At 36.1% G+C, this 27,089-nt stretch overlaps 1 long non-coding RNA gene across 1 annotated transcript in view; it reads right to left on the reverse strand.

Annotated features, from left to right (window-relative positions):
* LOC138686436 (uncharacterized) overlaps positions 1 to 27,089 on the reverse strand; it is a 92,562-nt gene that overhangs the window by 55,729 nt on the left and 9,744 nt on the right. The window contains exons 2-4 of the long non-coding RNA XR_011325816.1: positions 8,358 to 8,454; positions 5,584 to 5,792; positions 4,182 to 4,266 (exon numbers count right to left, since the gene is read on the reverse strand). This is a non-coding gene — a long non-coding RNA (uncharacterized lncRNA). The remainder of the gene's footprint in view (positions 1 to 4,181; positions 4,267 to 5,583; positions 5,793 to 8,357; positions 8,455 to 27,089) is intronic.

A 27,089-nucleotide genomic window follows, 5' to 3' on the forward strand; every position in this document is an offset into this window, starting at 1 on the left:
ACAAATAGAATAACAAGATGTGTATAAAATATATATACACACATAATTGTTACTGACAAGCCCTCTGTGGTCCACTACAACTACTGAGGAGCAAAACCTACTGTGCTATAAAGTCTTGTCTTTTTTTTTTTTTTTTTTTTTGAAGGGGGAGGGGGTATTTGCTCAATGCTTCTGCATAACAGAACACATTTTCCTGCACAGTTAGAAGGGAAGAAAGCCACAAAAAACAGTATGGCTCTTATTAAGAGCAAATCCATTAAGACAAGTTCTCTGTCTTCTAGAAAACTATTGCAGCTCCAACCTTGAGTCTTTCTTCCAGGAGAATTAGGAAAAGGTCTTCACCTGGGCAACAATTTTTCCAGCCTTCATTACCCACAGCTTGAAAATGCTTACCAGAAAATGGAAATGGGCCTTCCTCTTAAGGGGATTATCCTGTGTGGTATTTATAGCTTGCCCTAGATATCTCTCCTCCTTTCTGCTCTTTATTGACAGAGCATCCTTATTTGTGCTTCAGATACATTAATTTGAGGCAATATGGGCCTAATTTTATGCATAGCAATGTAGACACAGGTAATGTTTTACTAAGGTGCCCAGGGATCTCACTGAAGACCTAAAATGAAGCCATGAAGGGAAAGTAGACTATTTTATCAGATCTGAATCCTATGGCCAAATGAATAGTGTGTATTGGCATTAAACAGAAAACAAAATCATTCCAGTCAGTAAGGACATTTGTTCTGCTGTTTTGTTTTTTTTTTTCCTTGTATTTTCCTTTTCTCTGATGTGACAAACTTATTCCTTATAAATACTATAAGAAAATTAGTCTTAATCATTACTTCTCCTCAACCCATGTTTCAATAATATCTCTAGGGAGTTAACTAGCATATATTGGACTAGTCTGAAAGTGTTACATAGGCATATCACAATATTGGTTTATTTTTCTTGCTACCCACAAGTATATTATTTCAGAATTATTTAAGCAGGGAAATCTCACTGGGTTTTGTGTTATTTCTGTGCAAGTATCAAGAGATCCTTAAAATATTTTATCAGCTATAAAATTTGTTATCAGGCATGCCAAATAATTTTCAGATGAATGCATTTCCCTTTATTCCACTAAACAAACTCAGCCTAGTTACCTCCTGAATTTTAGCCTGCACAGAAATCTGATCCAGGGTGATTTTTCACTAGTCTATAGCAATATGTTTAACTGTATGGAATTGTCTAGGTGAAACAGCAGCCCCTCCAGCATCGCTTTTTTAATGAGCCTGCTTCAGCATCCTACGGACGTGGTCTACAAAGGCATAGTTCTCAAGAGTGAGGAGGTATGGACAGAAAAGGACAGAGGTGTAATGTATCTCTGCAGAAGGGCACATCAGTAGGGAGCTCCTGGAAAGAAAGGAATACTGGTAGGACTAGGCTTGGAGGTGAGGTTGGAAGCAGTGGTAAGAAGGCAATGGCCAAGTGAATGACCACAGTACCCTCAACAAGAGGCAATCCCCAGCTTTGGCAGGACGCACCTGCCCAGCTCTCAGGGACTGCCATGTGAAGGAAACAATGGAGAAGGACTGAACGGCAGCTGGGCGGCTCCCTGCTGCAGATCCCTGCCCTGTCTGACCCGAATCTGCTCACTACTGCTCTGCTCCCCTCACCCAGGCCTGCCCCCACTGCTTCTTCCTGGCAGTGCTCCCAGCAGATAATCCAAAGCAACATACTCCTGCCTCAGGATACATACCCTACTACGCTCAGGCCACGCTTCTAAATTTTAGAGCTGTCACTGTAAAGCATGTTAGCAGAAAAGTTATATTTATTCCTCCAAGAATCAATGTACAGATGTAAAAGATAGATAAATCACACTTTATCAGATTTCTTTAATGAACTGTTAGCCAGCCATGATCAGATATAGACATAGCAAAATGTTCTGTTCAGTGTTTTGTGTTGTTAACTAAAAACAGAAAATTATTTTGCTAGCACTAATCCTGAAAATATTTTCTATTCCTTACAAATGGCACAATACAGCAGAAGTCTGCCACCATTAAAAACAGTTATAGTAAAACTTTAAACACAAAATATGTGACAGAACAGTTTCTCCAGGTCTAATAGTTTTACAAGCTATATCAAAGCAGACTTGTACATGGAAGTGACCAGTATTTTTGCTATACTGTGCAGTCATAGAATCAAAGATAAAAACCCTGGGAATACAACATTTACTCATATGCAGTATGCATTAAACACGTGAGTTTACCCATACTTGTTTATCACTTCCGTAGTGATATAGTTTTAAGTTTTCCCTCCATCCATTCCCTAGGTTTTTTATTTCATTTACATATTTAAATTTCTGTACAAAAGGAAGACGTTATGGACCTCTTGCTCTATCCTATGAGACTGATACTTCTCTCTGTAGATATATCTAACAGTCTTCCCTACTAGCTTTATTTAACCTGTTTTCAGGTTAAGGCATGTATGCTTCAGAGCTCTCTTACAATGATTCTAATAATCTTAGATTATACATTTGTCTATGATGTAATCTTCTTCTAGGTAATACCTTTCTTTACTATTTAACCTAAAAGGTTAATTCTGTGGGAAGATTCCAGAGTGTTAGTATCCAAATGTATTTTACTGGAATTCCAGATCTGTCCTAAAGTTTACTATTTGAGAAGTTTTACACCTGATAGGGGTGTACTTGATGTAACTCACAAAATGGCTAGCTGAAAAAAAAAATCTGAGCCACGGTGATTCAGTCTTCCAGTAGTATTTTCAGTGCTCCTGAAGCCATGATAGCCACAAAAGAGCTTCTTTAAAAGTTTGTCAATTTTCCCTACCTATATTAGTAGGAAAAAAAAAAAAAAAGTTGCCTATTCGTACAATTCCTGCTTCTCTCCAAGCTTACTGAATGTACATTTCTCCAAATATACATCTCCATAAGCTAAACAGATTTACAGCACTATCTCTTTCAGCCAGTAAGTTTTCCTTGTATTCCATAAAACCCGTTCCCTAAGACTATTTATTTTTGTTTGTTTTCCACTAAAATTTGCTTGCTTTCAAATACTTGTAGGATCACAGTTTTGGATAATAGAGAAGGCAGAAGTTTTCAAGATGCATTTGCTAGATATATTACCTTATGCCATGACACAGTGGAGAAATTGTAATACTTACTGTCAGCTGAATGTCTTCCATGTCAGGTGAAAATTCCCCCTTTCCTTGAATACAGGCTGAATCATGCCCCTAAAAATCAGTTTCTTTTTTAGAGCTTCAGGTTATCTAATTGTGCTGAATGAATACAGGCACAAGGCCTCAGTAAAGCAGTCTATGACAAGACAATTTTGCAAAACGTTCCTAAGTATTAGTTTCCTTTTTATTTCTTCCTCTGCATGGTTTGCCCAAAAAAAGACTAAGTTCGTAGGAACAAAGCTCAATATTTTCACATTCACTTAAAGATGCTCAGGTTTTGCCTTTCTAGAAAAGTCCTAGTGAATATGCATATCAGAAGAGCAAATGAGCAGTGTTTAGAACTCCTACACTCAGTTTAGGAAGCACCTTGCTTTACCAGCTGTCACTGAGAGACTGAGCCCTGTGGGAAGAATTCTGTTCTGTCTGCAGCACTTCTCTCAGCTGTTTGGCCATGGGCTGCATCAAGGAGCATCCTCACTGCCAGCCACATTACAATCTCCAATGAGAACTGATCTAATTTCAGCAAGAATGGGCTTTATCTCTTTGCTGAATGTGACTGGAATAGATGAAGACAGTCAGGTCCCTACATAGTCAATGCCTGCAGTGCCACCCAATAGTATATAATTGCAAATACAGCAGCAATGGAATATTCAGATACAAGCTTGTCAAGGAATAAGAGATTTCTTAGCAAGCAAAAGTGCTTCATGGTATCAGGTACAGAGACTGTTTGATGATACAACTACAATATACGGTGTTAGATGTCACAAAGTGACAGTAAAATCTAAGAATGTTGATCAAACCAGAAAAAAAATGGTTTGCATTAGAATAGAATACTTCAGCTAAACTAGTGAAACAGTAATAAATATTTCATTTTAAATACTATTTTTGTAAGATTAATTCTTTGAGGTTTCATGCAATTACTGCAGCTTTATAATTTCCACTTATTTGAAGCAATGTGCCACAGAATCTTCACTTCATATAAGAAGCTCAGTGTGTGAAAGCCTCAGTTTACTCACCACAAAGCAGTTCTTAATCTATAAGTCAGCCAGCTGGTTGACTGCTGTCTTTGTGAACTTCAAATTATATGGTTCTCTTCTTAGTCTGGAGGAAATAAAACAATTCACCTTTTGTAAATACATTCATGAATTTTGAACACATAAATATGTATATAGTCTGCTATTACCTTAAGAAAGCATATAGTGCATAAAAATTAAATTCAGAACATGACCCCACCACTTTGACTACTGAAGCAGTATTTTCCAGCAACGAGATTGTTTTACAAATATTGTACATTAGTGCCAGTGTGAAATGATGTCAATGTATGGCTATACAGTAAGACCCTGTAATTCAGAAAACTTAACTATGTTCTTCTGCAGTGTGACAGCGAGCAATGAAGATTGATAGTAACTGAGAGCGACATCTAATTTCAGCAGATTTTAGACCTTTCACCTGTCACATGTAGGAACACAGAATTTTTTTTTTCTTGCTTAAATATAAAAGACAAGTCCCCCACAAAACATTTATATAAATTTCAATTATCAAGTTCAATTCACTAATCAGATTTTTTTAATAAGAATGAACAATGATAATTATTAGACAGTTCCATAGAAAAGAATATAATAATTTGTAAACTGGGATTTTTTTTTTTTTTTTTTAAATAGCTGCTTTAACTTGCAGGAGATGAACATATATCTGAATCACAGATAGAAGGAATTGGGACATATATCAAGAGAATTTGATGTGGAAAAACTGATAGAGCTGATCAACTCCCAGTTTCAAGTTTAAGGAGGATACTGCTTTTGGCATCAATCTTAGATTAGGCAACATTACGGTACAGGCTAAAGGTATCATAAGATGTGCATTAGTAGATTTTCAAGGCTTTCATCACAGAGATGAGAAGAAAGCAGTCTTGTAAGTCAGTGCATTACATTCCACAATTAATTATCTACATGTGTAAAATTTTAGTCTAAATTAGCTGGACAGAATAAAAGCATCGATACTTTTATGACCTCCTGGGGTCTTCTAACAGTTATGAAGTCAGCATTTACTATGCAGGACAGACTTGTAAATACACTTAGACAAAAGATTAAATAACTTAAGGGCCTAGTTCTCTTCTGCAGTGTATCAGCTTGGCTCCATTGATAAGTCATCAATTCACACTGACTGATCAGGCTCAAGATGTTTTAAAGCCTAAAGTGACTCAGGAAGAAGTTTAGACAGCATCACCTCCCTCTGAATAACTTCAGGTTACTGTAAATACAGCAACTCAGCCAAAAAAATTTTAAAAAGCTAAGCTTTCTGATACTGTCTATAGTAAACAAGACTAAACATCCTTATTAATCCATTTTTAAAACCCTTAATTAGATGGAGAATATAGCAAGTAGATAATAATAGGGGTAGCTTGCTGTTTCTCCTTACCAACTTCAAACTGTCTGTCTTCCCTTGTTTTCTCAGACCATTGCTAATGTCTCAGACATGGTTCTCATATACGACACCTAGTCATGATTTCACTCAGTTGGCCTTTTCTTCCATTCCACAGAAAATTCTTTTTAGATTCTATAGAAGTTTCTTCTCTGACACTAGGTCTATTAGTCTTTGTGTGAAATGCAGTGAAATGCTGTTTGAAGCTGTAAGTGAAAACAGAATAAAAGAGACAAGGGAATTATATTTTATAAAAATCAAATTCTTGATACTTTATAGTCATGACTGATGGCAAACTACTGATGAATACTGAATGCCAGAGAAACCACATAGAACAAGACTAAAAAATAATGCTAAGAAATAAGTGTTGTTTATATCCTTATGCAGTTAAAATGTACCTTATGCAGAATTAAGACCTGGCACAGTTTCCCTCAGTCATCATTTCTAATTTGGCCCACGCAATAAGAAACAAACCAACCATACTATTTAATCCACGGCTGTCTGGTTCTATGCGTGTAATGAATTAATATTCTTAGTCCAGTTATGAAGAGTGTTTTCACATCTCAAATATGTTATCATAATTGATCCTAGCTGTCATATCTGTCATATTGATTAATAAAGAATCCATACCTGTCCAACAGCCATAGTAAATGGAGATCTTTTGGAATTGGAAAGCCTCCACAGCATTATATAGAGGAAGGAACACAGTATTTTCTTTGCTACCATATCCCTGCTGCAGGCATAGCCCCAGGGCTGCCAATGTTCAGGTTGGAAACTGGCACATCTTAAAAGTACTCACCTAATTTAGAGATTTTAAATAGCAAAACACTCTAATATTAACCAAATATTGGAGAGGAGGGAATTTTTGCAAAGATGCCTTTGCAATATTTCATCTATCAAGCTGTTGATTTCCAAACCAAAACAGGATACTATGAATTTAAGCTCCATTTTACCTGAATTTTGCAAAGCCCAGTGTATCTGTGTGGAGTATTTGAACGCGACCACTTTGATACAAAGCAGTAAGAGATCAAATGCAGCATCAACGGCCACTTTTCCATTATTAATTTGCATTAAAATTATGTAACTCATGTTACAGCACTTACCTTAATAATGACATACTTTAAACAAACTAGATCTTTCTATAAGAAAACCTGCCCTACTCTTCGCAAAATAAGCTACAGGTAACAGAAATTTCTAAGTATACAATAAACTAATACCTTTATAACTCTCCCTGAGTGTTCGTTCTCATCTAGATTTGATTTGACCCATGCCTTACCTTTGCTTGTAAGCTTTAAGCTTGTTCAAAACCTCTGTGTGTTCAAAAGTGTTCAGATGGGCAGACAACACAGGAGTCAGGAGTATGACATAATGTATACCACACAAATATAACTACCAAAGCTTGGCATTTTTTAGGCTCTCGAGTTCCTCCTGATGAAAGTGATAATGAAATATATCTGGTTTTTCTGAAGGGTCCAGATTTATGCAACACCTGTGCTAACTCCAAGACACTGTACTTTTTTAGTCTCAAGGACATGGATTGTGTCTAATGCCACCCATCATTCTGGCAAGCTAGTACAAGGTATGCCTGAGCAAAGACAGGCCAGAGCAAAAATGGTAACTTCTTTGTCATTACATTAACAGTTCATTGAGAAGTAAAAATCTTTCTCCCTCTCTGTTTCCAGTTTTTCCTTACAGTAAATCTTTCAAGAGTTACCTGTAACATTATCAAACATGGCAAATCACATCCATCTCCAGTGATACTTGTGGAGCTCCTGATAGAGTTCTGATTCTGGTAGAACTGCATCCTCTTATACAGAATTAAATCAGGAATGCATTTCTGCCAGTGCTTTTCATATTATTCCTGCTGTACCTCAGGCAAATTACATTCTTTGCAAAAGTAACTCATAGAATAATTTTCCCAGAAGGCAATCAAAAAAATCTCCCCTCATGTATTTTCATCTCTCTGCTTTCTTGAGAAATAAAGCCACTGGCTGTGCTGGCACCTTTGATAGATGACTTAGTGAATTTTTTTGGACATATTCCCTCTCTCTTAAGCATATAAGTTGCAAAACCATTTTTCTGTAGACCCTATATATCATTGAGGTAGGTTCAACCATTCAGTAATCCTGGAAACACACCAACTGACTTCAATCCTGGAATGAAAGCAAACCAACCCAGTGGAAACCTAAAAATGCATTGACAAAAGTCACACTGAATGTTCAGAAAGAGAAAAAAAAAATTCAAAGTTGAGCAGAACTCTCTCTAAACGGATAATAAAAACTGCATTATTGCTACACAACAAATACAGACACAACAAAGCCTCTCTGAGCTTTAGGAGAGTACATATATTTTTTCTTGCTTAATTTACTAATTATATTAGGGTTTTTTTTTTTAATATTCTACATTCCAATCAAATTATAAACCTAACAATTATTTTAAAATAAGTCATAGTTATATATACAATAATTTCCTCAGCAGTATGTTTAATAATATAATTCATCTATTTCTAATCACAAGCAGTGATAAAAACTCGTAATGACTAGTAGTATTTTATCACTGGTATGGTTAATGTACATTTCTGTTCTAAAGCAAGTATATATTTGAATTTTCTCATACTCCTTAGCATAAAATGGTAATAATCTTAATTTAACTTGGAAGTAAAACAAGAGCTAATTTACCTACAAGAAAAGCAAGTCTGGTTATGTAAGCTTTGGGATGAAATTTCACTGCAAATGAAACATTTGAAATGAAAATCAGCCAGTTATAGTTGCCTTTTTCCTGGGCCTAGAAGCAATACAGTTGCAGCTCATTCACTCAATCACTTCTGATTTCCAGATTTTTTTCCAGAGGGGTGTTTAAATGAGATACCTAAATGTATCCAAGTACATGCATTAACAGAACTGACTTTGGGTCTTATATCTAAGAATAATTACAGAAATCATTTTATCTGTCATTTGAAAGACCCAGAATAAAATGAACTGTCACAAAGCATTGTGTCATGTCACCATATACATGCACACACACATTTTATACAAGGAATCAGTTGTTCACTTGATCTCCTGTAGGGACATGGTCTAAGGTGGCAGCTTTCCTTGGGGAATATGCTATCATTAGATTTGCCATTAGGGCCTTTTCCATGGAGAGAGATTTTTCCTGCATCGCAGATGAAGTTCTGAGCTTCTTAAAACCATGCTAAGTTCAAACTAGAGGTAGTCTCTTCAAGCTGATTTTTAGAAGTGGAAAAGAGGAAAGAGAGGTATGGTGGATGGTGTGACAGGAACAAGCAATGTAATACACATTTTCAAAATCTTGCTTGCATAATCTGTATTGCAGAAGCCCTTGAGATTTGCCTTGCTCTATTTACTTCATTGAACATTTCAGCTCTACTAATTCCAACTGTCAGAATTTCACTGACAGTACTAGATTTCTGTGTCATACGCAGGACTACAACTCCTTTTTGAACTTATGTAGCTTAGTCTCATTGTTTCCTGGAATGAATCCAAAAGTATAAATATCAAATACCTGTTATACCTTTGTGTCTGACAGACAGTAATTTCTCCAAACAGAACATCGAGCTGTTTCAGCAAAAAGCATAAATAATACAAATAATAATAAAATCTCTCTGACAATAGGAAAAATCCTCTTAATAGTCCCACTTCACTCATGGGAAAATGAAAAGGTCATTACATGTCAGAAGACCATATCTGAACAAAGATTGGGAACTTCACTCAAGAGAAGACAAAATTGGTTTTTGGAAGGGTCAATTTCTGAGGTCATGAAGTAGTCAGGGATGCTGTCATTGTTGGGAAGATGCAGAGTGAGCTACTCCTGCTTGTTATGGAGACACTACTGTTACATTCCTAGAAAGCAAGTGGGGATGAAAGCAAGAGGGGTTCCCTCTAACAGTCTGTGAGACACTTAGATTTTGTTGTTTTAGAGAGGATGGCTATACTCATACAAAGCATACAAAATTCAGTCTTATTAAAGTATTTCTGAATAGTTTTAAATTATCCTTTTTCAACTGAACTTATATAAATCCATACATGTATATATGTGTGTTTGTGTTTAGGTATACATATAGAATATATATTAGCTCTCACCTACAGTTTGAAAAACTAGCATGTAAAATATTTTCATCAGAAAATTGCAGGCTAGCTATTATGCAACTATCCACTGTTGTGTAGCTACTACAGTTTTACACAAGCCAGAAAAGTTCAAAACCCACCTTTTTAATTCTTCAGGAAAAAAAAAATACATAGCAGTTTATGTTTTCTCTTGCTTTTAATAAAATTCAAACTTCCAAAACTAGAAACAGGAAAAATAACAAATTAACAAAAACATGAGTTTAAAACCAATCTCCCACCTACTAAAGCACAAAATGTACCACCTTCCACATAATACAGTAGTCCAAGATGGGTAAAGGTTATTTCTCAAGCATCCAAACATATCTAACCATTAACTTCTCCCTTTAGCTCTCCAAAACAATTCCCAAACAATAAAGTTTTCTTTTTCAATTTTTTGAGAAGCCATTCTTCCCTTCCCTTAGGAAAGCTGGAAAATTCGTATTACCTAATTATTACCACTAGTAAGCATGCCTTGCTTTACAGTTGGGATCATAAAAGTTATATTATTTTCCTGTTATCTGTTATTTCAACATCCCTACAGCCACGAAAAGATTTCACAAACTCCACAAACTCCTTGTTTTGGTTGACTTTACTGATACTTCTTTAATCCCTTTAAGAGAGAAAAAAATGTTCACAATAACCCAGTCTTCCCTGAAAAAAAAAAAAGGAAACAAACAAAAAAAAAACCCCAAACCAAAACTCCACTCAGTTCTGAAACAGGACATGTTTTATGAGGGTTTTGGGTTTTGTTTTTTTTTTCCAATGCCATGGCTTAAAAGAGAAAAGACCTAACATGTATTGGCCCAAAACATTATCTAAACTGGTGGTGGGGAAGATAAGAACATAAATTACAAAATCATATGGAAAAACATAAACTGAGACCAAAAGGGCCAGCAAGTAGATTATTACATCACAGTTCCATTTAAATTGATCCTTTTAAGCAAAACTTTCCATTTCAATAAACTTCATCTTTATAATGAAATATTTGCACTACAAAGAATGAATTAGCTGTACTGCACATTCTAGGGAGACTTCTAATCTTGTACATTTTAAATAACTTAGAAATCAGTAGCGCTTCCCCCTTCCCTCCCCCTCCATAAGGTAGAGACACATGTAGTCTCTTACTACATGACACAGAGAAGTGGAAAACCATGAGAATTATGTTGGGATGGAGGAATAACTATGCACTGATATTCAAGACAACATGGTCCTATGACTACAATGGTAATACTGATTACCATATCAGGATATATAATTCGTCCCAATAAAGAAACCCTCGAGGAATTTCTGGAATTTCCAAGTCCACCAGTAAAATAAATAAGGCATATGTATATACCTAAAGTGAAGTGTCTACTGAAGTAGCTTGCTGAATAGCATTTTCAGGTATAAAGAGCAGTTATAAACAACAGGTTGACTAAAGACTTCACTTTAGCTCCACAAGTAAAATTAATCTCATTTTACATTAGCCACCAAGCAATCAGGCAGCTAGCTAGTCCACTCCAGTTTTGAAGGTTCCCATTACAACCCGTGGTGAGAAGTACCTCCAGGCAATGATACATTCTTCCTGTGACAGGCACCTCAGGTTCGTGGAATACCACCTAAAGCTACTCATAACCTCAGAGGTTCTCCTAGGCACTTAGTTCTGACTAGATGTCCAGCTGGTAGGAAGGGAAAGTTAGGTGATAAAACTCTTACATTAAATTAACGTACTGGCCCTGGGTTAATGATACTAAAAGGAGAATTAGCAAAGCAGTTAAATTCCCTCCTCTTCTATCACTTGTTATTTTGGACTGAAAAGAACAAAAATATTTGAGAATTTTGCACTTCTATCTCATAGTTCTATATTAGTTATTCTCTTCTTTCATGAACAGCAGTATAGAAACTCACATGAAGAGAGCAGCAAGGGCAAGGTGACTGTTATTAAGCAAAGCAGCAATGAGACATTTCAGTGTAGAATATTTGAGAATCTTAAGAACTGCACAGGTTCCCTCCATGTATCTCTTATCAGTATATATAGTTCATTTTCTCACAGTGTGATGATGACTAACATGAAACATCAAAGTAGCAATTTTACACTAGCTGAATGATAACAATTCAGAAGACAGATTGCAAATTTCACTATAAAGCAAAACTGTTCAAAATCATATCTAGACTCTACTCTTCAATCAGTGGATAGTGGCTAACTTCTGTAGCATTACTCCAGGTGTTCACTGCCATCAATTTAAAGAAATTCAGCACCCTTAACATTGAAAATGGCTTAAGATACCAACTTCTGTATAACAACAGCAGCAGAATGATGCCATGGCAACTCCTGTTACAAATACCTGAAGAAAATACCAGCTCCTGTCCTGTGTCTATGCCTCATATATATTTAATATGAATTTGCATGAAAATCGCATATATCCTTGCATCAAGAGATTAAACTTTATTGTCATTATCCATGTAAATTCAGCACAATATCCTGTAAAACTAGCATACCTAGGAAATGTAACCGTTCATGCATTTCATACATGAAAAAGATACAGCTGCTCTTAGCAGGGATCTTTGACTCTTCCTTGGTGAGATATTCTTTTTCCTGATGCATACCGAATTACTGTACTTTATGCACTCCCCATCTGTTATGGTTTTTAAACATAAAGAGAAATTTTATTTTATGGTTCACACAAAATCCAGCAGAAAAATTTTGAGCCTTCTAGCTCTTGCAATTTTTCTTCATGCTTTTCCTGTCATAGATACCTTGTCTCTTTTGAAAGAGCCCAGTGACCTCTTTCATGTCATTTAATTGTATAGGGGAATATCAAGAAATTTGGTGAATATTTCCTTTGGTATTAATTCTTTTGGCGTCTGTAGTTCCACTGATCCAGCCATTTGCATTTGTTTAATCAGGACCCACAACAATTACATTAATGACCTTTCGTTCTAATGAATGGACCTTTATTTTTAATTAATAATGTACAGTGCATGTGAAATTTAATGTGAGCCTCCTTAATTTAGACTGAGATAAAAAGCTATTGCTACTGTTGCAGTAAAATCATTACCCAAATTTTGGATAATGTTGGAAGAATTCAAAGACAAAAATTGAATGAAATAATATAGTTTTAAATACGCATATTGTTCCTCTTTTAAATATGCAAGGTGAAATATATGCAACATCCAGTATAGCTGTCCTGGTTTCAGCTGGGATGTAGTTAACTGTCTTCCTAGTAGCTGGTACAGTGCTTTGTTTTGAGTTCAGTATGCGAAGAATGTTGATAACACTGATGTTTTCAGTTGTTGCTCAGTAGTGTTTAGACTACAGTCAAGGATTTTTCAGCTTCTCATGCCCAGCCAGGGCACCTGACCCAAACTGGCCAACAGTGTATTCCATACCATGTGACGTCCCATCTAGTTTAGGAACTGGGAAGGGGGGGGCAGGGATTCGCCGCTCGGGGACTGGCTGGGTGTCGGTCGGCGGGTGGTGAGCAATTGCCCTGCGCATCATTTGTACATTTCAATCCTTTTATTACTACTGTTGTCATTTTATTAGTGTTATCATTATCATTATTAGTTTCTTCTTTTCTGTTCTATTAAACCGTTCTTATCTCAACCCAGGAGTTTTACTTCTTTTTCCCCAATTTTCTCCCCCATCCCACTGGATGGGGGGGAGTGAGTGAGCGGCTGCGTGGTGCTTAGTTGCTGGCTGGGGTTAAACCACGACAATAGCACATCACATACAGACCAAAAAAGGGCGAGTTTCAAAGGTATTTGGGTGCTTAGAGTTTTCAAGGATTATTTTCATTGCCAAAGTTCTTTTGAAATTCCCATTAGCTGCCAGTCCACATCTATGGAAACTTAAAGATTATCTGGCCGGAAGTCCCTACTTTGTAACTCTGTACTTACACTTCATTCTCTCTCATGCAAATAGTTACAGTGATATTTTCATGTGAGAGTACTCACGTGAACAAGGCATACAGGGTTATGGTTGCAACATTGACTCTACCGTACATGGAGCTGCACACACTGTTACAAATTCTGCAGATTAAACTCTTTAAGCTTTCAATGGTAAACCAGAAAGATTATAACGAGATTCCAGTATTAGGTATACTTAGCCTACAGAGGAATTTTAAGGAGCCAGTATCTTAATTTCAAAATAAGCAGTTAAGACTATATTCTGGGAGGTACTAAAAGACAATCTACATCCAAGCTATCTGCCTACAAAGTCTAAAATTAATACCATGACAAGAAATTGTCCAGGCTCAGGTCACCTTGAGATCTGGGAGCTGGTCCTTTGACAGCCAAGAAGAGGAACTTGTTCGTATTCTGTTACATCATGACTTTTGGATTTACCTTTGCCAAACTCTGCCTTGGTCTGGAAGTCCTCACAGTTCCCTGCCTTCTTTAATTTTTATACCAAGCCATAATGGAAGTCCTATAGGAGGCAGTTAGCTTAGGCTACCTTAGACACAGGGCAGTTTCTGAAGAATTAACAAAAATGGTAGTTAAAGTTTTGTTTCTCTTTATACACCAGAGAATCACCAGTTTCACAAAATAGTCCTGATTTGAGCATGGCTCATCTCTAATCTTGTGTACTTTGTATTATAAAGTCATGTCAGTCACACTGCTACAGCTGGATTCCTCAAAGGGCCACTTCAACGTTCAACATCAGAGATTCTGTACACAGTTTTCAGCAGAGGCCTCACCAAACAACAGGACTGGCACACCTATAGGAGTGCTGCAAAGTCATAAGCATAGGAAGCCCTTATTAAAGCCCTTAGTCCAGTTTTATAGATTGCAAGATGAGAATCTGCCTTAAGGTATTTGTTTTTCATATTGTAAAGTTTTGGAGTTTTTCCTAATTTGGATGCAACACAAAATACTCAGCCTCAGCCTTCCTAAGCATGGTCATGGATCAGTGCCTTCACCTTTATCTACACTTGCTTTTGCCTACACTAGAAGGAGCAGCTGTGCATCCGATAACTTTAGTCATTTAAACTCCCAGGCATCTCTTATAGGCCACTTGTCTAGGTTCTGTCTACAGGCTAAGGAGAGAGATAGGAAAGGATGAGACTTCTGGAAGTCTGTACTTCACTCCTTTCACTACAGAAGGGAAGTGGGCAAGGAGCTTATACCAGACACTTCCTATTGCTTAACTGTCCACTAACTGTTCTGAAGTGTTCATTGCCATACAGTTTATACAGAAGCCTCAGTAATTACTGAGCTTCATGATATTTACAGTTTCAAACCTCCCCCAGGAACCAGCATACAGTCTGTGACCTCTTCCTGGTTTCCCCAAACCTCTTCTGTGCCCAAAAGAGCTGAAGTGCAGAAGAAATCTGCATCTTTGTTTCTCATCCTCCCATTCACTTCTTATGAAACTTATCTCTAAAATACACATAATACCAACTGCTCTAAAGGAATGTACTGTAGCTTAATTGCAACACGCTCTGAAATCTCTAAAAGATGCTGCAGAAAAGGAAAGGATTATTATTCTGCAATCTGTATACAACAATATATTTTGAAAAATTACAACAGACGCATGTGGATATATCCCAGGAGAATAGTTCCAAATCCCTTAGGAGACTTCCCCCACCCCCACACTGGCAAATATTTGTCATTTAGAAGAATCACAAAGAAATGAAAAACTAAACGACAAGCAAAGCTGAGATTATATATATAAACAGCTACCTCCTTTTGAAGATCCTGAGGTAGAGACCACATCAACGTATAAATTTAAGGAGTAGGTTTTTCATTTCTAATCTTAATAAGAAAACCACAGAAGTTAATTTTGTTGAAGTTTCAGGATTTACTTTAGTTGCTTGCTTCTATATCATGAGGAATAAGAAAAGTATAACTCTTAATTTCAAAAGTCAACAACTTTTCCTACTTTCCATTCTGGAAATAGGTTTTTTTGTTTATCTCCTGTAATATTTATAATCACATGGCACAAACTGAGTTTATTATGCTACTTGAAAGCATTACAAAAAACAAGCATAGTGGAATACACTAAGCCACATATACAGATGAATTGGAAGAATAATAAAAGATAACTTTTTGATTTGCTAATTTGGAATTAACTCTCCTTTCAGAAGATATTCCTACAAAAGTTATCAATATCGCATAGGAACTGCAATCAACCCAGATTCTAAGAATAGTACATTAATAATATTAATTACCACTACTGTGAACAAATTTTCAGAGACCTATTAAATCAACATGGGGGGGGGGGTGGGAGGTAAAGCACTGAGAAAATAGAAAAAAAACAAAGCAAACTCTTTTGCCTGAAATTGGTCTTATTCAGACTGAAGAAGGGAAATTTTCAGGGGGAATCAAATAGCAACTTTTCAATACCCACTAGGAGGTTACTGTAAAGAGAGCCAGGCTCTTCAAAGTGGTGTATGGTGTTATGGTGTGAGGACAAGTGACAACAGTGATAACTTGAAACAATAAATGATCAGACTGAATATAAGGAGAAGCTTTAACCACAAGGGCAGTCAGGCAGTGGAGCAGGTTGCCCAGGGAGGTTGTGCAGTCTCCACCCTGGGAAGCTTTCAAGACCCAACCAAATAAAGCCCTAAGCAATCTGATTTGAAGTCATAGCTCACCCTGCTTTAAGCACAAGGCTGTACAAGAGACCCCTTGAGGTTGCTTCCAACATAAATTATGCTATGAACCTATACTTACAACATACAGAATAGCTACAATACAGAAGAATCTAAAATTTTATTTCTGACTTCAAGACAACAGTTAGGACAAGCAATGACAATTACATATCTCAATCCCAACTTGTTATACCATTGTAAGAAGATTTATGTTAGGCATGTGCTGAGGTAGTTGTCTGAGATTCAGCTTATTTAGATATTAAGCTGTTTTTTAATGATTTCTCATGTGGATTGATGCTCATTTATCTGACAAATATAAATAGATCACTCAGATTTTGTTTTTATAAGCAAATATTTCTTAAAAAAAAATTTTTAAAAAAGGTAAGAGTTGTTCATTATTCGTCATTGTTCCTTCCATCTAGCCATAATAAAATCATCAGCTTCCTCCATTGCTTGTTCAATTTGCATGAAGGACATTTTACAACATAGGTTTTAATCAACTTTTTCTCATACTTAAAATGGATAATGTCATTATGAAAACAGTAAAAGATTTTTCTTCTCTATATCCTTTTGTTTCCTTATTTAATCCTCAATAGATAAATAATGAAGTTTCAAATTTTTTAAAATACTTTAATTTTCAGGTTTGGTATTAATATAGCAAGTCAATTGAACTGGGTTGAACTGTAAAAGGCCTTTAATTGTAAACTAGTGGGTTACAGTTGAAAAGGATAAAGCTTTCATTTTCATTATTAGATTCCAGGAGAGCAGAAATAAACAGAAAATTACTAAAATTATTTTCAGTCATTTTGATATAATATAAAAAAATTAATTACCAGAAAGATGTTATCAGATTAAATACTATTGTAGTTTCCCTTAACTGGGTTATGAACACTGATAAGCAATTAAAAAAATAAAATATAAAAGTTATTGTAACATGCAAATTGATATGAAAGCTGTAACAATCACCAACACCTGAGCCACATGAAAGTGTGTCAGCTAAGGACCTTCATACTGACCTGCTATGCTGAGAAGCAGTCATACACACAGGTTCTCACATTTAGCATTAGTATCTTAGTTCTGCAATAAGTATTACACATACTATTATTCTTCCTGTTATGACTCTTACTGCATTTAATCTGTTTGAATTTAATACGGCACAACCTATTTAATGATATATTTTATACTACCCGTGTCTACATTTTCACTTCTACCATGCAACAAACTGCATTTTACACAATGCATACATTTACTAAGTTCCTATAAAACAGTTGCCGTTTTATTGTGTCCTAATATATTTGTATTCAATAGAAATAGCAAGTACATGCCACAGTGATGTTAATATAACAAGGCACTAATCACGAAGTGACATTTTGAAAACCACTGTATTTTTTAAATTGCATTCATGCAAAGAAAAAAGGCAACTAAAACAACCTTCCTGCTTAATTGGCTAGTTTAATCCATAGACCTGTCACATAAAGAACACAACAGCCAGAAATACTCAGTGTTCACATTGCTGCTAAGATTAAAACCAAAGAGAATGTCACCATTCCTTTTAAAATGGGAAGAATCAAGGTAGTTTTTTTATTGTAACAAAATAGCATGAAATACACAAGCAACATGAAAATGGAGAGTATTTCTTTCTGGTTTTTCTCCTTGTATTTCTTAAAGCAGTTTTCCTACAATAATTAAAAAAAAATTAAAAAAACAAATCCTAGGAAAGTGAAAAGTCTTCCTAGAAATGGTGATGGTTCATTATATATTTCTTGACAGGAAAACACACCTTCTTTCCTTTGAGGCCAAGGAACAGCTGTTTAGTCTTAGGCTGAGATTGTCACAATAGAGGTGCTTTAGTTCCCAATCACCAGTGGGCAAGATAAAAAAACCCAGAAAATATCTAAAATTCAGTTCATGCTTATTTTACATAGATTTAGAAGTTAATAATAAAACCCAGAAAAATCCTTAGTAGGAACTTTTAGAACTCTGGTTGTTCTGAGTTGGAATGAAAATCCAAAACCTGACTGATAATTTCAGACAAACTGACGTGGACCATGTTTAGCTCCTGCAGTCCTTGAGTACACAAAAGTCAGGTTATCTCAGTGTTGTGGTTTAACCCCAGCCAGCAACTAAGCACCACGCAGCCGCTCACTCACTCCCCACCCACCCAGTAGGATGGGGGAGAAAATGGGGAAAAGAAGTAAAACTCATGGGTTGAGATAAGAACGATTTAATAGAATATAAAAAGAAACTAATAATGATAATGATAACACTAATAAAGTGACAGCAGTAATGATAAAAGGATTGGAATATACAAATGATGTACAGTCCAATTGCTCACCAACCACCGATCAATGCCTAGTTAGTCCCTGAGTGGCGATTCCCCCCGCCCCCACTCCCCCCAGTTTCTATACTAGATGTGACATCACATACCCTGGCTCTGTCCTGTGCCACCTTCTTGTGCCCCTCCAGCTTTCTCTCTGGCTGGGCATGACAAGCTGAAAAATCCTTGACTTTAGACTAAATATTACTTAGCAACAACTGAAAACATCAGTGTGTTATCAACATTCTTCTCATACTGAACTCAAAACATAGCACTGTACCAGCTACTGGGAAGACAATTAACGCTATCCCAGCTGAAACCAGGACACTCAGAAATATTTGATTATTTTTACTTTTAAATGGAAAATCATTTATACATAATTGTTGAGGGTAGGAAATTAAAATATTTCTCTATGTATATTAGATTGCCATGCTTTTCAGTAAATTTCAATTGCAAAGATGCAATTAACAGAAATAGCTTTTTTTCCTCCCCAGGTAGAACATTACTTTAAAACCACATTTCTGCCAGGCTTCATTCACTGCTGTTTTTCAGCAAATGATCAGATATTAACTGTTGTAGGACTTGCACAGGAAAATGTGTTTGTAACAGTTGTTTAGTTATATTTAAATTCTACCTCAACTAACAAACAGAAAGCTATATAACATCTAAAAATTATTTTTTTTAATAGATATAAGCCTAAAACCATAAAACAGTAGGTCAAAATCAGCTCTCAGTTATACTGAGATAAATCCTGAGTAATCAATAGGCTTCAGTAGTCACGCCAGATTTCTTTTTGTGTGAAGTATTTATGAGAATAAAATTTTTTCCATATAGCCACATTCCTCAGGATAAGGTGTTACTACAGTAGGTCATATAAAAGCTTTCACAGCTGAAAATACCAGGACAGTGTCACAAACAAACAATTTGTGACGGATGAGCTGTCCCTATATGGCAAACAACCAGAAATAAGATATCTTTCTGTCACAGGAGCTGAGCTCCCAGACATAGCCATGCTTATTGTTCTAATGCTGAAGACATGAGTTATTTAATGACTAACTCACAACATTATAACATGTTACACAGGAAAAAGCTTTGCTCTTTCAAGAAGTCTCCTTAGTTTATTCCAACTGGCAGAGTTATTGATACTTATTTTAAACTCAACCCAAAATAACAATTTTCTGTTTCCTACACATTTTTATTTTCCAATATGATGCAAAATTCTCTATTCAAACCACATCATTGCCTTACAGAATCAATTACAAGAAACCACAGGTTTGTAAGAGCTGATTAATAGACATTGAGGATTCCTGGCATCTTGGAAAACACAGAAGTAGTTTAGGTTATTGGTGCATAAAAGCAATTTGATATCTTTGAGAAAGAGAATGCAGTTTGGATAACAGCTAGACAAAACATGAAACCTGGAGAATGGTAGTTTGGCTCCCATGTTTTCCAGACTGGCCATAACACAAAGAGCTTCCCACAGGTGCTCACTTTTGAGCCTACAGTCACAAAAATCACATTCCATTTTCAAGGCATGACTAAAATTATTGACTATGCTGTAGTCAATATAAAATAAAACTGTAGTGTCAGCAACACCATAGTAAAAATTCAGATACATGTTTAAATGCTTTAATCCCTAACTTTTAGAATTAGATTAAAATCTTAATCATTCTGAAGGAAAATTAATTTTCAAGCCCTTATTTTGTAGAAAGAGCTTTAGAATATGAAGTCTAAAGACTGAAAAACCCAGTGGAAAAAAAGAACAAACCCATCAACCATTTGAAATTTCATGATTGTTTGATGAAGCATACAAAACTGGCACTCTAAGTAAGATCTCAATTTTGTAATTTTCTGACTAGCATAATTTTGCATTTCAAAAGATAAAAACTATTTTTTAAGTATTGGCCCACTGGAAGAACTCAGAAACAAAACCCTAGTGCTCTAAATCATTTCTGTAAAACAGATTTCATATTCAGTGATAGCTTAGCTGATTCAGTTAAGATCCTTTTTTACCCTTATCCCCTAAAAATTTGCTTTTCAATTCTCAGCTATTAAAATTAACATTGCATTCAATCTGGAATTTGGAGGTATTTACATTTAACACAGTTGAGGTGTTAACAAACAGAAGGTGAAAGTGAAGAACCAACAACAAGGGAAATAGAAGGATAAGAACTACTCAGATTTTTTAGCTATAACCCCATGTAGCTAAGGGGTTCCAACTGTCCCCTTTCCCCATTACGTTAGCAGTTTCCAGATGAAGTAGCTAGGAAGGATTGAACTTGATTTTTTTTTTTTTCAACAGAAGAGACACTGATGAACTCACAGATATTGTCTCAATGACACTTCAAAATTTTAGCTGCCTGCAGCAGCTAATTTGGCAAAAGACTTTTCTCATTTTGGCAGAAAAAGCTGCAGTATAAAATTCCTGAGAAGTACTAGGCCTCTCTCATTAAATGTTCATTTTGTATACCATAATAGTTTCACAAATCTTAGCAAAAAGTAACTTTTTTCACATTTATTTTTCTGCGGTCCAGACTTTGAATAAAAGAAAAAAAAATATACTAATGCTTACTATGCAATAGCAACCAAATGAGATGATACGTCACTCAGTACCAGTCTGTAGAAGTGAACTAACATGACACTGAAAAGCTTAAAAATTGATTTTTGCAAAAACAGGAGGCAACTGTATTTTGTTGTAGCTACAAGCTTACTCCAGATGGTCAAAATTGGTACAGTTGACAAAACACTTCTGTTCCTTAGAATTCTTCAACATTTTGAGACATATTGCTCCAGATTCCTTTGAATATTTTTTATTATTATTCCTCAGAAAATTCAAGTTTTAATTAAGGAAAAAGCATTTAAACTTCCTAGCTCAGATACTTTTTGCTTCTTCCAAAAAGCTACTTGCATATCCTAAGTGTAGTACTAAAAAGAAGGACCAAAAAAAAAGGTACAATGCAAAGTTTGTTTCAAACTTTCTTAGAAATTACTTTCTGGCAGTTTTGAGCAGAGCTATTAATTGTCAGTTCAGTATTGCATTTGATTTCTTTAGACCAGATTTAGCAATAGAACTGAATGAAGCAAGGCATGGGGGAAGATATCCACAACATAAGCCTCCCAGGCTTTTATGTTTAGATCAAAGCATATTGATTTACAGTTCTGAGGATGAAGACAGTGGTGAAGAAATGAGGAAGGTTTTAAGTGCTGGGATCAGTGACAGATCTGATCTTAGCTATGAGTTCCACCAAATAAAAACAAGGTCAATGGCCTTTTCATAAACATGCCTTCCTCTTCCCAAACTACTTGTAACCCTAGCAACTATGTTAATGTAAAAAAAGTAAAAGAAAGATATGCAGAGGAAAAAAAAACAAAAACAAAAAACAAACTTTTACGCCCAGCACAATCACAGAAACAAAGTAAGTGAAAAGCTGGAGGACCACAAGAAACATAGCAGTAAAAATGGGTGAAAGAAAAGTAAGGTCTCCATTGTATAGCATAGTGGGCTCTTGTTCAAGTATAAACACAAAACCATTGCTTCCTCAGCAAAGAGGGGAACCAACATACTTTCTTGTAAAGATGCAGTCCATAGGCAGGGGGATATCAAGTAGTAAAAGCTGTGCAGACCACATCTATGCTTGTTTTTGTTTGAGGGTGGGTAGTACCTTCTAATCATTTTTAGTGTTAGTATTCCTAAGTGTCATTTTACCAATAGAGAGAAAAAGCTTTTTGAAGAAAAGTGGGGGTTTTGCTTTGTTTTTTATGGTGACAGTATCGCTTTTAATATCATTCATACAGGTGCAAAATCCTCCTTTCTGTTAGTCAGCTGATTTTCTAATTTTCTTCTTTAAACCTCATTAAGACAGCAACAAAGTCAATAATCCTAAATGAATTAATACTAAATACGAAGAAAACACAAGATAGCACAAGTTTTACAGAGAGCTTCCATATGCTCAACCAACATTACAAAAGGAATGAAACAAGCTTGAGGTCTATGATTCCTGAGGTCTATGACTGAAAATACCAGGAGGAAATTAAGCACATCTTTCATGAAATCTGTTCACTTTTCTCTTTCAAAACAGAGAGAAAAAGCAGAAGAAAGAACAGTTCAGAAGATACCATCTCCTAGTAGTAATGTAATTCATGACATATCAGCTTCCCTACTAGGTCTTGCATGGCTCTCAGCAGCATCAGTCCCAGTATTCCTCATAACAAGGATTATATCTCCCCCATCATACTGGACAAGCTCTGCATCCATCTGCTTCTTCCCTGGTCCATGTAGCTCCAACTTATTCCTGTTTTGATCTCCATAAGAGCAAAAGGGATTTTTGTTAGCTTCACAACAAATGGATCAATAGCATAGAAATTCTAGCTGTTTTTTTCACTGAGGCTTAGACAGATGATTGGGGCAGACAACTGATTATTAAGAGGAGAACTGGGCCCACTTTCTATATGGATTAATGTCATAAATGTAGCTCTGAACTGGACCTTTATCTCAGGTGATACAGTACAAAAGTTCAAGTTCTTAGTCATCCCAGAAGTTTTGAGTTCTGGATTAGGAATAAAAAAAATGGTATCATCAAGTTTGACTCCCTTTCACAATTGCTACTTTTTTTGCAACAGTTCCCCAAAAAGCTATCAGACACCAAAAATGTCTGACGTAAAATACACAGAATTCCTTTACAACTTTTCCTTCAAAAATAATTTTTAAAAATTTACTTCACTAAATACATGTTTTGTTCAAGACAATATTTACCCATTAAAAGCAAACAAAACTGGTTAAGGAAATTATTCTAAATTTTATTCCTTTTGCAATTGGTAAAACAAAGAATTTATAATAAGTAAAGGAAATTTTTAAAGAGACAATGAGGTATTTTATGTGGGTATAAGCAGCATTTTACTTTTAAAGCCCAATTCTGTCTTAAACCTGAAGGCAAAGTGTTGGGGGTTTTGGTTTAGTTTGGGTTTTTTTCAAAATAAAAAAGTAAATGTCCTGGTTTTGGCTGGGAAAGGGTTACTTTTCTTTCTAGTAGCTGGTATAGTGTTATGGTCTGGATTTAGTATAAGAAGAATGTCGATTACACACTGATGTTTTCAGTTGTTGCTAAGTAGTGTTTAGATTAAGTCAAGCATTTTTCAGCTTCTCATGCCCAGCCAGCAAGAAGGCTGGAGGGGCACAAGAAGTTGGGAGGGAACACAGTCAGGGCAGCTGACCCAAACTGGCCAAAGGGGTATTCCATACCATGTGATGCCATGCCCAGTATATAAACTGGGGGCAGTTGGCCGGGGTGGGGGGTGGCAGATAGCTGCTCAGGAACTGAGTAGGCATCGGTTGGCAAGTGGTGAGCAATTGCATTGTGCATCACATTTTGTATATTCCAATTAATTTATTATTATTATTGCCATTTTATTATTGTTATAATTATCATTATTATTTTCTTCCTTTTCTGGCCTATTAAACTGTTCTTATCTCAACCCACAAGTTTTACTTTTTTTTTTTTTTCTTTTTTTTTCCTATTCTCTCCCCCAGCCCACTGGGTAGGGGGGAAGTGAGCGAGTGGCTGCTGGCTGGGGTTAAACCACGGCAGGAAACATGCCCATGAAAATTTCTGAAAGACTTGCAAGTTTCTTGAGTAATATTTAATCTACTACTAAAACAATTTGTACCAAAAAAAATAATGAAGTGAACAATGCAGCAGCTGTTAGTTTGCACTGGAAGGCGGCAGAACAAGGCGGATAGTGTAATGCAGAACAGCAGCAGGGTGGGGGGGGAAGCGATTGTTTACTAGCACTGCACTAAAGCTTTGTTTTCAGAAATGGTATTAAGACAATAAATAGAAATTAATTTAAATCTTCCCTAGTGCAATTCCCAAAGCTAGGTGTCAAATTCCGCTCAAGAAAATCTCCATGGAAACAAGAAAAGCTTCAGCAGAACAGTATATTTCTTCCCAAATCTAATACTAAATGAATATGGGGAGTACATATGACTAAACTTTGGAGTTCTTAGATGATGGTAATGCAGTTGGATACTCATATAGTAGTACAGTTTTTCCTACTCCTCCTAAATCAAACAAACAAAGCATTTTTTTTTCTTGTCATTACTGTCTCTGAAAAACAGCAGGTTTTTAATCAGGAAGTGGATATGCTGACTTTGCTATATGAAAATCAAGCCAAAAAAAGATCAGGTTTTCATCCATATGAACATTCTTTTTGTAGGCCATAAAATGTTAGCAAAAAGTTTTTTCTAAAATGACCAAGAGTAACAAGGTGATTAATTTCTTTGTTTGTATTCAGTTCATAACAACCACATTTTCTCTCCTCGTCCTCAGTAGTCATTTGTCATTCAGGCTTTATGAAGAACCAATTTATTGTTAATAATAAATATAACCTGACCAAGAACAGCTGGTAACACAGACATCATCAGCTTTTGTACCTTCTTATAAAAGGTTCTTTTTTCTCAGTTGGCACAGTTTCTTCAGCGTAAAAGAAAGCAGCAGCCATGTAGATAGTCACTTGAGCAAACCTTTTATCAAGTACTTCACTGAACCCAATAAAAATAATAATGCATAATTTCTCAAGCAACAATGCCTGTCACCAGTTTAAACCTCCAAGTACATGAAAGCATCTGGATAGCTATCTAAGGGTGAAATATACTGCTGCCATACAGAGACCAAAAACTGCTCTACAGAGATAAAATGCCCAGGGGCAGGATATCTGAATCACTCATTAAAAGCCAGGGCAACAGTGCTGCTTTAGTTATTTAGATGAATGACAGAGTTATTGGATCACATCTGAGGATCCCATATGGTCTCCCCAGCCAGCTCTGTCTGCACTACATTTTTTCCTATATATAAAGCAGTCTTCCTCATCAAGCCATAGAGTCTCTTGCCCCCTCGACATCCAGCAAGCATAAAGACTTTTTACCAACCTTCTATCTCAAGGCAAAATCACTCTGTACACATACCCTGGGCTAGCAGATAAAGAAATACTGAGGGCAATCTTAAGAAATAAAGATATCCCAGAAAAGATATGAAATGTATTGTAAGATCTAGGTGTTTAAAATAGTTTTGTTCCCTACCCTATCTGAAGCATTTTAGGAAATTAAAAAGAAGGCATGATAGGTCATGGGTAGGGCTCAGGAGACTTCAATTCCAATCCCTTCCCTGTCAATTTCCCTCAGCTTCTTTTTGGCCTCAGAATGAATGCATAAGCTTAAACTGGGGCTGTTTACATGTACACTAGCAAAAGAGGAAAGCAGAAAAAAATGAGTGATGTACATAGGAAAGGGACATCAATAAACAAATCAATTTGCTCTCACAATATTGCAGTGACAGCAACTATTCAAGTATGTTGCTTTGTAAAAATGAATTAGTACACTGTGAATTGTTAAAGTATTTCATTTAATCATTTAGACTTATCTGAACATCACTCTGCAGGATAGACTTCACAGTAAGGTAGAGCCCAGTCTGATTTCATGTATAGACATGGGGAATAGAATTAATCCCCCTTTGGGGGGCAGGAGGGAGTGGACAGAAAAATTAAAAAATGCAATCAGTAGAAAATAGGACCTTTTGTGTTACAAACACAGTATCTTAGGTAAATGTTAAGCAGTTTTTTTCACTTACATGTTATTCTTCCTAACATAGAAGATAATGGTCTCGGATTAGGAAAAAAAAAAAGGTGTTAACCAAATAGATTTTTTTTCTAAGCACTTGTGTAGAAGTGCAAAAGTGATATAAAAAAGGATTTAGTTTTATCATTGGTTAATCCATTGATTCAAATGAATTTCACAGTCATTTTTGTAAATAGTTACATTGACCAATGTTTTCATGGCACAGTTCCCCTCTAGAAAAATCAGAAATAAGAAATGTGAGAGGTTTCAGTAAATTCCCATGACTGTCCACAGAAGGAAGTCAGAAATGGGATTAATCAACATTTTTAATCAGAAGCTGTCATAGTGCACTATTGCACTTGTTTCAACATGGGTTAGACAACTATGCTGTTGTCCTGGTTTCAGCTGGGATAGAGTTAACTGTCTTCCTAGTAGCTGGTACAGTGCTATGTTTTGAGTTCAGTATGAAAAGAATGTTGATAACACTGATGTTTTCAGTTGTTGCTAAGTAGTGTTTAGTCTAAAGTCAAGGCTTTTTCAGCTTGTCATGCCCAGCCAGCGAGAAAGCTGGAGGGGCACAAGAAGGTGGCACAGGACACAGCCAGGGCACCTGACCCAAACTGGCCAATGGGGTATTCCATACCATGGGACGTCACATCTAGTATAGGAACTGGGGGAGTGGGGGCGGGGGGATCGCCGCTCGGGGACTAACAGGGCATCGATCTGCAGGTGGTGAGCAATTGTATTGTGCATCACTTGCATATCCATTCCTTTTATTATTGCTATTGTCATTTTATTAGTGTTATCATTATTAGTTTCTTCTTTTCTGTTCTATTAAACTGTTCTTATCTCAACCCACAAGGTTTGCTTCTTTT

This window comes from Haliaeetus albicilla, chromosome 8 (genome assembly GCF_947461875.1).
Source record: "Haliaeetus albicilla chromosome 8, bHalAlb1.1, whole genome shotgun sequence".
Classification (NCBI taxonomy): Eukaryota; Metazoa; Chordata; class Aves; order Accipitriformes; family Accipitridae; genus Haliaeetus; species Haliaeetus albicilla.